The 10,000-nt window shown below is 42.8% G+C and overlaps 11 non-coding genes across 11 annotated transcripts; all 11 read left to right on the top strand.

Annotated features, from left to right (window-relative positions):
* Positions 1 to 557: 557 nt before the first annotated feature.
* Trnae-uuc (transfer RNA glutamic acid (anticodon UUC)) lies at positions 558 to 628 on the top strand. The gene has a single exon. It is a non-coding gene; the product is annotated as a tRNA-Glu (tRNA).
* A 1,709-nt stretch (positions 629 to 2,337) lies between these two features.
* Positions 2,338 to 2,409, top strand: Trnae-uuc (transfer RNA glutamic acid (anticodon UUC)). Its single transcript has one exon. It is a non-coding gene; the product is annotated as a tRNA-Glu (tRNA).
* A 76-nt stretch (positions 2,410 to 2,485) lies between these two features.
* On the top strand, positions 2,486 to 2,558 carry Trnav-aac (transfer RNA valine (anticodon AAC)). Its single transcript has one exon. It is a non-coding gene; the product is annotated as a tRNA-Val (tRNA).
* A 1,561-nt stretch (positions 2,559 to 4,119) lies between these two features.
* On the top strand, positions 4,120 to 4,191 carry Trnae-uuc (transfer RNA glutamic acid (anticodon UUC)). Its single transcript has one exon. It is a non-coding gene; the product is annotated as a tRNA-Glu (tRNA).
* A 78-nt stretch (positions 4,192 to 4,269) lies between these two features.
* Positions 4,270 to 4,342, top strand: Trnav-aac (transfer RNA valine (anticodon AAC)). The gene has a single exon. It is a non-coding gene; the product is annotated as a tRNA-Val (tRNA).
* A 1,561-nt stretch (positions 4,343 to 5,903) lies between these two features.
* Trnae-uuc (transfer RNA glutamic acid (anticodon UUC)) lies at positions 5,904 to 5,975 on the top strand. Its single transcript has one exon. It is a non-coding gene; the product is annotated as a tRNA-Glu (tRNA).
* Positions 5,976 to 6,053: 78 nt separating this feature from the next.
* Positions 6,054 to 6,126, top strand: Trnal-aag (transfer RNA leucine (anticodon AAG)). The gene has a single exon. It is a non-coding gene; the product is annotated as a tRNA-Leu (tRNA).
* A 1,560-nt stretch (positions 6,127 to 7,686) lies between these two features.
* On the top strand, positions 7,687 to 7,758 carry Trnae-uuc (transfer RNA glutamic acid (anticodon UUC)). The gene has a single exon. It is a non-coding gene; the product is annotated as a tRNA-Glu (tRNA).
* Positions 7,759 to 7,836: 78 nt separating this feature from the next.
* Positions 7,837 to 7,909, top strand: Trnav-aac (transfer RNA valine (anticodon AAC)). The gene has a single exon. It is a non-coding gene; the product is annotated as a tRNA-Val (tRNA).
* Positions 7,910 to 9,468: 1,559 nt separating this feature from the next.
* Trnae-uuc (transfer RNA glutamic acid (anticodon UUC)) lies at positions 9,469 to 9,540 on the top strand. The gene has a single exon. It is a non-coding gene; the product is annotated as a tRNA-Glu (tRNA).
* A 78-nt stretch (positions 9,541 to 9,618) lies between these two features.
* Positions 9,619 to 9,691, top strand: Trnav-aac (transfer RNA valine (anticodon AAC)). The gene has a single exon. It is a non-coding gene; the product is annotated as a tRNA-Val (tRNA).
* Positions 9,692 to 10,000: the final 309 nt, after the last annotated feature.

The following is a 10,000-nucleotide window of genomic DNA, read 5'->3' on the forward strand; positions in this document are numbered from 1 at the left end:
AAAAAAGGGTAATGAAATATCCATATTCCAGAAAATGATACTGTGCTTTGCAGAGCGTTCAAAAGGGTAGGTGAGTATGGGTGCCCTGTTGATCAGCCAAGTGCAATCACAACATCTTGTCCGTTCAAGTCTTTCTTGGATAAGGACTATAAACCGTAGATTCCATCTCACCCATATCTTCTATGTCATAAGTTCCGTGTGGGACGTTAAAGAACCCACACACTACATTGGAGAAGAGTAGGGGGTGAAGTGCCCGGTGTTGTAGCTGTCCTCATCCCTCCAGCAGAAGTGGCTAAGACTTGTTTCCATATCTCAGAGTGCCCTTGGACGTGACGTGCCTGGGAATGAAATTAAATCACTGGAATCGGAATGCTAACAGTTAAGCCTAAATATTGTTTTAGGTCTAATTAGGCCTAAGGCTGCATTTCTAAGGGGTTTGGAGCCTCATTTGGACAATTCTTTAGATGCTCCAGATCGGTTACTCGATGGTTTCTCTGCGGCAATAAATTACTTGCGACATCAAACCACAAGCAACCTCGCAAAAACCACGCGCGCAATCCCACATGGTCTAGTGGTTAGGATCCGGCGCTTTCACCGCCGTGGCCGGGTTCGATTCCCGGTGTGGGAACGACGCCAACATTTTCCTCTTGGCTTGTCCGGTGTAAAGGGTAAGTCATGCGTATTTTATTCTATAACGAAAAGTGTGGTTTCTGTGGTGTAGTGGTTTACATCCGCCTAACACGCGGAAGGTTGCCAGTTCAAGCCTGGCCGGAAACATCACCACTTTTGGTTGCACAGAAAACGAAATAGTTGCACATGGATTAGGATTCCTCAAAGACATATCAACTGCGATGTGACTCAGTAAACTTGAAAATTGCAATGTCATCAAGGACTACAATGTTAATTTTGGAGAAGAGTGTCATTGGGAGTTACGATGTCCACATGAGTATTTGCCAGAGCAGGGGGCGAGAGGGAGGGTCCATCGGTTCTTCCAAACACAACCACCTCGGAAATACACCTGCCTTGAAAATAAAACATATCATGAGGTAAAGCCAACCTAGAAGGGAAGGTTCGATAAGATACGAGTTCGCTGACAGCAGGTATCATGGTAGTGACAAATTGACTTCAAAAGGCGAAAGAACTTGTTAAACTTACATAAATCTTTAATTCTAAGCCTCTTAGCAAGAAAGCTGAGCTCATTGTTAGGCATCAAAAAGTGATAAATTCTTTGCTTGGCAAAGGCCCAAATGACTGTTCTTGGTAAAATGTCGCATTTTTAAATCATGGTTACTCAGAGATCGACTGCTATATGACGTTCAAATTTTTAGAGATAACTCCTTGTGCCCACGCATTTTCAATATTTAGTAACTTATTCTTGGTTCACTGATTAAAAACGAAAGTGTTGCGATAATGAAGAAGACAATGTACTTAAAGATTACCCTATCAGGAATGCTGAAACATTTGTTACCAATGGAAGAAAAAATGATAGAGATCGAAGACTCAAATACTCGACTGTGTCTTAAAGTGTGCATCTTTGATCTCAGCAGAAATCTTTGGTTTCTGCGTGTTTATGAACTCTTGACTTTTGAGCCAAACTGAAAAGAAGAAGTCACCAGACAAAGTCAAACCAAGCTTTATTTTGAGTCCGGCTAAAAAACCAAGCAGTGCTGTTTAAAAGCCAATCAGGTGGTTTCCATAGTGTAGTGGTTACACCCAGAAGGTCGTCAGTTCAAACCTGACTGGAAATACATCTGTTTTGATGGCCAGTTACCAAAGGCCAAACAAGGGTAATGAAATATCCATATTCCAGAAAATGATACTGTGCTTTGCAGAGCGTTCAAAAGGGTAGGTGAGTATGGGTGCCCTGTTGATCAGCCAAGTGCAATCACAACATCTTGTCCGTTCAAGTCTTCTTGGATAAGGACTATAAACCGTAGATTCCATCTCACCCATATCTTCTATGTTCATAAGTTCCGTGTGGGACGTTAAAGAACCCACACACTACATTGGAGAAGAGTAGGGGGTGAAGTGCCCGGTGTTGTAGCTGTCCTCATCCCTCCAGCAGAAGTGGCTAAAGACTTGTTTCCATATCTCAGAGTGCCCTTGGACGTGACGTGCCTGGGAATGAAATTAAATCACTGGAATCGGAATGCTAACAGTTAAGCCTAAATATTGTTTTAGGTCTAATTAGGTCTAAGGCTGCATTTCTAAGGGGTTTGGAGCCTCATTTGGACAATTCTTTAGATGCTCCAGATCGGTTACTCGATGGTTTCTCTGCGGCAATAAATTACTTGCGACATCAAACCACAAGCAACCTCGCAAAAACCAAGCGCGCAATCCCACATGGTCTAGTGGTTAGGATCCGGCGCTTTCACCGCCGTGGCCCGGGTTCGATTCCCGGTGTGGGAACGACGCCAACATTTCCTCTTGGCTTGTCCGGTGTAAAGGGTAAGTCATGCGTATTTATTCTATAACGAAAAGTGTGGTTTCTGTGGTGTAGTGGTTATCACATCCGCCTAACACGCGGAAGGTCGCCAGTTCAAGCCTGGCCGGAAACATCACCACTTTTGGTTGCACAGAAAACGAAATAGTTGCACATGGATTAGGATTCCTCAAAGACATATCAACTGCGATGTGACTCAGTAAACTTGAAAATTGCAATGTCATCAAGGACTACAATGTTAATTTTGGAGAAGAGTGTCATTGGGAGTTACGATGTCCACATGAGTATTTGCCAGAGCAGGGGGCGAGAGGGAGGGTCCATCGGTTCTTCCAAACACAACCACCTCGGAAATACACCTGCCTTGAAAATAAAACATATCATGAGGTAAAGCCAACCTAGAAGGGAAGGTTCGATAAGATACGAGTTCGCTGACAGCAGGTATCATGGTAGTGACAAATTGACTTCAAAAGGCGAAAGAACTTGTTAAACTTACATAAATCTTTAATTCTAAGCCTCTTAGCAAGAAAGCTGAGCTCATTGTTAGGCATCAAAAAGTGATAAATTCTTTGCTTGGCAAAGGCCCAAATGACTGTGTCTTGGTAAAATGTCGCATTTTTAAATCATGGTTACTCAGAGATCGACTGCTATATGACGTTCAAATTTTTAGAGATAACTCCTTGTGCCCACGCATTTTCAATATTTAGTAACTTATTCTTGGTTCACTGATTAAAAACGAAAGTGTTGCGATAATGAAGAAGACAATGTACTTAAAGATTACCCTATCAGGAATGCTGAAACATTTGTTACCAATGGAAGAAAAAATGATAGAGATCGAAGACGCAAATACTCGACTGTGTCTTAAAGTGTGCATCTTTGATCTCAGCAGAAATCTTTGGTTTCTGCGTGTTTATGAACTCTTGACCTTTGAGCCAAACTGAAACGAAGAAGTCACCAGACAAAGTCAAACAAAGCTTTATTTTGAGTCCGGCTAGAAAACCAAGCAGTGCTGTTTAAAAGCCAATCAGGTGGTTTCCATAGTGTAGTGGTTACACCCAGAAGGTGGTCAGTTCAAACCTGACTGGAAATACATCTGTTTTGATGGCCAGTTACCAAAGGCCAAAAAAGGGTAATGAAATATCCATATTCCAGAAAATGATACTGTGCTTTGCAGAGCGTTCAAAAGGGTAGGTGAGTATGGGTGCCCTGTTGATCAGCCAAGTGCAATCACAACATCTTGTCCGTTCAAGTCTTCTTGGATAAGGACTATAAACCGTAGATTCCATCTCACCCATATCTTCTATGTTCATAAGTTCCGTGTGGGACGTTAAAGAACCCACACACTACATTGGAGAAGAGTAGGGGGTGAAGTGCCCGGTGTTGTAGCTGTCCTCATCCCTCCAGCAGAAGTGGCTAAAGACTTGTTTCCATATCTCAGAGTGCCCTTGGACGTGACGTGCCTGGGAATGAAATTAAATCACTGGAATCGGAATGCTAACAGTTAAGCCTAAATATTGTTTTAGTTCTAATTAGGTCTAAGGCTGCATTTCTAAGGGGTTTGGAGCCTCATTTGGACAATTCTTTAGATGCTCCAGATCGGTTACTCGATGGTTTCTCTGCGGCAATAAATTACTTGCGACATCAAACCACAAGCAACCTCGCAAAAACCAAGCGCGCAATCCCACATGGTCTAGTGGTTAGGATCCGGCGCTTTCACCGCCGTGGCCCGGGTTCGATTCCCGGTGTGGGAACGACGCCAACATTTTCCTCTTGGCTTGTCCGGTGTAAAGGGTAAGTCATGCGTATTTTATTCTATAACGAAAAGTGTGGTTTCTGTGGTGTAGTGGTTATCACATCCGCCTAACACGCGGAAGGTCGCCAGTTCAAGCCTGGCCGGAAACATCACCACTTTTGGTTGCACAGAAAACGAAATAGTTGCACATGGATTAGGATTCCTCAAAGACATATCAACTGCGATGTGACTCAGTAAACTTGAAAATTGCAATGTCATCAAGGACTACAATGTTAATTTTGGAGAAGAGTGTCATTGGGAGTTACGATGTCCACATGAGTATTTGCCAGAGCAGGGGGCGAGAGGGAGGGTCCATCGGTTCTTCCAAACACAACCACCTCGGAAATACACCTGCCTTGAAAATAAAACATATCATGAGGTAAAGCCAACCTAGAAGGGAAGGTTCGATAAGATACGAGTTCGCTGACAGCAGGTATCATGGTAGTGACAAATTGACTTCAAAAGGCGAAAGAACTTGTTAAACTTACATAAATCTTTAATTCTAAGCCTCTTAGCAAGAAAGCTGAGCTCATTGTTAGGCATCAAAAAGTGATAAATTCTTTGCTTGGCAAAGGCCCAAATGACTGTTCTTGGTAAAATGTCGCATTTTTAAATCATGGTTACTCAGAGATCGACTGCTATATGACGTTCAAATTTTTAGAGATAACTCCTTGTGCCCACGCATTTTCAATATTTAGTAACTTATTCTTGGTTCACTGATTAAAAACGAAAGTGTTGCGATAATGAAGAAGACAATGTACTTAAAGATTACCCTATCAGGAATGCTGAAACATTTGTTACCAATGGGAAGAAAAAATGATAGAGATCGAAGACGCAAATACTCGACTGTGTCTTAAAGTGTGCATCTTTGATCTCAGCAGAAATCTTTGGTTTCTGCGTGTTTATGAACTCTTGACCTTTGAGCCAAACTGAAACGAAGAAGTCACCAGACAAAGTCAAACAAAGCTTTATTTTGAGTCCGGCTAGAAAACCAAGCAGTGCTGTTTAAAAGCCAATCAGGTGGTTTCCATAGTGTAGTGGTTACACCCAGAAGGTGGTCAGTTCAAACCTGACTGGAAATACATCTGTTTTGATGGCCAGTTACCAAAGGCCAAAAAAGGGTAATGAAATATCCATATTCCAGAAAATGATACTGTGCTTTGCAGAGCGTTCAAAAGGGTAGGTGAGTATGGGTGCCCTGTTGATCAGCCAAGTGCAATCACAACATCTTGTCCGTTCAAGTCTTCTTGGATAAGGACTATAAACCGTAGATTCCATCTCACCCATATCTTCTATGTTCATAAGTTCCGTGTGGGACGTTAAAGAACCCACACACTACATTGGAGAAGAGTAGGGGGTGAAGTGCCCGGTGTTGTAGCTGTCCTCATCCCTCCAGCAGAAGTGGCTAAAGACTTGTTTCCATATCTCAGAGTGCCCTTGGACGTGACGTGCCTGGGAATGAAATTAAATCACTGGAATCGGAATGCTAACAGTTAAGCCTAAATATTGTTTTAGGTCTAATTAGGCCTAAGGCTGCATTTCTAAGGGGTTTGGAGCCTCATTTGGACAATTCTTTAGATTCTCCAGATCGGTTACTCGATGGTTTCTCTGCAACAATAAATTACTTGCGACATGAAACCACAAGCAACCTCGCAAAAACCAAGCGCGCAATCCCACATGGTCTAGTGGTTAGGATCCGGCGCTTTCACCGCCGTGGCCCGGGTTCGATTCCCGGTGTGGGAACGACGCCAACATTTTCCTCTTGGCTTGTCCGGTGTAAAGGGTAAGTCATGCGTATTTTATTCTATAACGAAAAGTGTGGTTTCTGTGGTGTAGTGGTTATCACATCCGCCTAAGACGCGGAAGGTCGCCAGTTCAAGCCTGGCCGGAAACATCATCACTTTTGGTTGCACAGAAAACGAAATAGTTGCACATGGATTAGGATTCCTCAAAGACATATCAACTGCGATGTGACTCAGTAAACTTGAAAATTGCAATGTCATCAAGGACTACAGTGTTAATTTTGGAGAAGAGTGTCATTGGGAGTTACGATGTCCACATGAGTATTTGCCAGAGCAGGGGGCGAGAGGGAGGGTCCATCGGTTCTTCCAAACACAACCACCTCGGAAATACACCTGCCTTGAAAATAAAACATATCATGAGGTAAAGCCAACCTAGAAGGGAAGGTTCGATAAGATACGAGTTCGCTGACAGCAGGTATCATGGTAGTGACAAATTGACTTCAAAAGGCGAAAGAACTTGTTAAACTTACATAAATCTTTAATTCTAAGCCTCTTAGCAAGAAAGCTGAGCTCATTGTTAGGCATCAAAAAGTGATAAATTCTTTGCTTGGCAAAGGCCCAAATGACTGTTCTTGGTAAAATGTCGCATTTTTAAATCATGGTTACTCAGAGATCGACTGCTATATGACGTTCAAATTTTAGAGATAACTCCTTGTGCCCACGCATTTTCAATATTTAGTAACTTATTCTTGGTTCACTGATTAAAAACGAAAGTGTTGCGATAATGAAGAAGACAATGTACTTAAAGATTACCCTATCAGGAATGCTGAAACATTTGTTACCAATGGGAAGAAAAAACGATAGAGATCGAAGACGCAAATACTCGACTGTGTCTTAAAGTGTGCATCTTTGATCTCAGCAGAAATCTTTGGTTTCTGCGTGTTTATGAACTCTTGACCTTTGAGCCAAACTGAAACGAAGAAGTCACCAGACAAAGTCAAACAAAGCTTTATTTTGAGTCCGGCTAGAAAACCAAGCAGTGCTGTTTAAAAGCCAATCAGGTGGTTTCCATAGTGTAGTGGTTACACCCAGAAGGTGGTCAGTTCAAACCTGACTGGAAATACATCTGTTTTGATGGCCAGTTACCAAAGGCCAAAAAAGGGTAATGAAATATCCATATTCCAGAAAATGATACTGTGCTTTGCAGAGCGTTCAAAAGGGTAGGTGAGTATGGGTGCCCTGTTGATCAGCCAAGTGCAATCACAACATCTTGTCCGTTCAAGTCTTCTTGGATAAGGACTATAAACCGTAGATTCCATCTCACCCATATCTTCTATGTTCATAAGTTCCGTGTGGGACGTTAAAGAACCCACACACTACATTGGAGAAGAGTAGGGGGTGAAGTGCCCGGTGTTGTAGCTGTCCTCATCCCTCCAGCAGAAGTGGCTAAAGACTTGTTTCCATATCTCAGAGTGCCCTTGGACGTGACGTGCCTGGGAATGAAATTAAATCACTGGAATCGGAATGCTAACAGTTAAGCCTAAATATTGTTTTAGTTCTAATTAGGCCTAAGGCTGCATTTCTAAGGGGTTTGGAGCCTCATTTGGACAATTCTTTAGATGCTCCAGATCGGTTACTCGATGGTTTCTCTGCGGCAATAAATTACTTGCGACATAAAACCACAAGCAACCTCGCAAAATCCAAGCGCGCAATCCCACATGGTCTAGTGGTTAGGATCCGGCGCTTTCACCGCCGTGGCCCGGGTTTGATTCCCGGTGTGGGAACGACGCCAACATTTTCCTCTTGGCTTGTCCGGTGTAAAGGGTAACTCATGCGTATTTTATTCTATAACGAAAAGTGTGGTTTCTGTGGTGTAGTGGTTATCACATCCGCCTAACACGCGGAAGGTCGCCAGTTCAAGCCTGGCCGGAAACATCACCACTTTTGGTTGCACAGAAAACGAAATAGTTGCACATGGATTAGGATTCCTCAAAGACATATCAACTGCGATGTGACTCAGTAAACTTGAAAATTGCAATGTCATCAAGGACTACAATGTTAATTTTGGAGAAGAGTGTCATTGGGAGTTACGATGTCCACATGAGTATTTGCCAGAGCAGGGGGCGAGAGGGAGGGTCCATCGGTTCTTCCAAACACAACCACCTCGGAAATACACCTGCCTTGAAAATAAAACATATCATGAGGTAAAGCCAACCTAGAAGGGAAGGTTCGATAAGATACGAGTTCGCTGACAGCAGGTATCATGGTAGTGACAAATTGACTTCAAAAGGCGAAAGAACTTGTTAAACTTACATAAATCTTTAATTCTAAGCCTCTTAGCAAGAAAGCTGAGCTCATTGTTAGGCATCAAAAAGTGATAAATTCTTTGCTTGGCAAAGGCCCAAATGACTGTTCTTGGTAAAATGTCGCATTTTTAAATCATGGTTACTCAGAGATCGACTGCTATGACGTTCAAATTTTTAGAGATAACTCCTTGTGCCCACGCATTTTCAATATTTAGTAACTTATTCTTGGTTCACTGATTAAAAACGAAAGTGTTGCGATAATGAAGAAGACAATGTACTTAAAGATTACCCTATCAGGAATGCTGAAACATTTGTTACCAATGGGAAGAAAAAATGATAGAGATCGAAGACGCAAATACTCGACTGTGTCTTAAAGTGTGCATCTTTGATCTCAGCAGAAATCTTTGGTTTCTGCGTGTTTATGAACTCTTGACCTTTGAGCCAAACTGAAACGAAGAAGTCACCAGACAAAGTCAAACAAAGCTTTATTTTGAGTCCGGCTAGAAAACCAAGCAGTGCTGTTTAAAAGCCAATCAGGTGGTTTCCATAGTGTAGTGGTTACACCCAGAAGGTGGTCAGTTCAAACCTGACTGGAAATACATCTGTTTTGATGGCCAGTTACCAAAGGCCAAAAAAGGGTAATGAAATATCCATATTCCAGAAAATGATACTGTGCTTTGCAGAGCGTTCAAAAGGGTAGGTGAGTATGGGTGCCCTGTTGATCAGCCAAGTGCAATCACAACATCTTGTCCGTTCAAGTCTTCTTGGATAAGGACTATAAACCGTAGATTCCATCTCACCCATATCTTCTATGTTCATAAGTTCCGTGTGGGACGTTAAAGAACCCACACACTACATTGGAGAAGAGTAGGGGGTGAAGTGCCCGGTGTTGTAGCTGTCCTCATCCCTCCAGCAGAAGTGGCTAAAGACTTGTTTCCATATCTCAGAGTGCCCTTGGACGTGACGTGCCTGGGAATGAAATTAAATCACTGGAATCGGAATGCTAACAGTTAAGCCTAAATATTGTTTTAGGTCTAATTAGGCCTAAGGCTGCATTTCTAAGGGGTTTGGAGCCTCATTTGGACAATTCTTTAGATTCTCCAGATCGGTTACTCGATGGTTTCTCTGCAACAATAAATTACTTGCGACATGAAACCACAAGCAACCTCGCAAAAACCAAGCGCGCAATCCCACATGGTCTAGTGGTTAGGATCCGGCGCTTTCACCGCCGTGGCCCGGGTTCGATTCCCGGTGTGGGAACGACGCCAACATTTTCCTCTTGGCTTGTCCGGTGTAAAGGGTAAGTCATGCGTATTTTATTCTATAACGAAAAGTGTGGTTTCTGTGGTGTAGTGGTTATCACATCCGCCTAACACGCGGAAGGTCGCCAGTTCAAGCCTGGCCGGAAACATCATCACTTTTGGTTGCACAGAAAACGAAATAGTTGCACATGGATTAGGATTCCTCAAAGACATATCAACTGCGATGTGACTCAGTAAACTTGAAAATTGCAATGTCATCAAGGACTACAATGTTAATTTTGGAGAAGAGTGTCATTGGGAGTTACGATGTCCACATGAGTATTTGCCAGAGCAGGGGGCGAGAGGGAGGGTCCATCGGTTCTTCCAAACACAACCACCTCGGAAATACACCTGCCTTGAAAATAAAACATATCATGAGGTAAAGCCAACCTAGAAGGGAAGGTTCGATAAGATACGAG

The sequence above is a fragment of the Montipora capricornis genome, chromosome 7, assembly GCF_036669925.1.
Source record: "Montipora capricornis isolate CH-2021 chromosome 7, ASM3666992v2, whole genome shotgun sequence".
Taxonomy (NCBI): Eukaryota; Metazoa; Cnidaria; class Anthozoa; order Scleractinia; family Acroporidae; genus Montipora; species Montipora capricornis.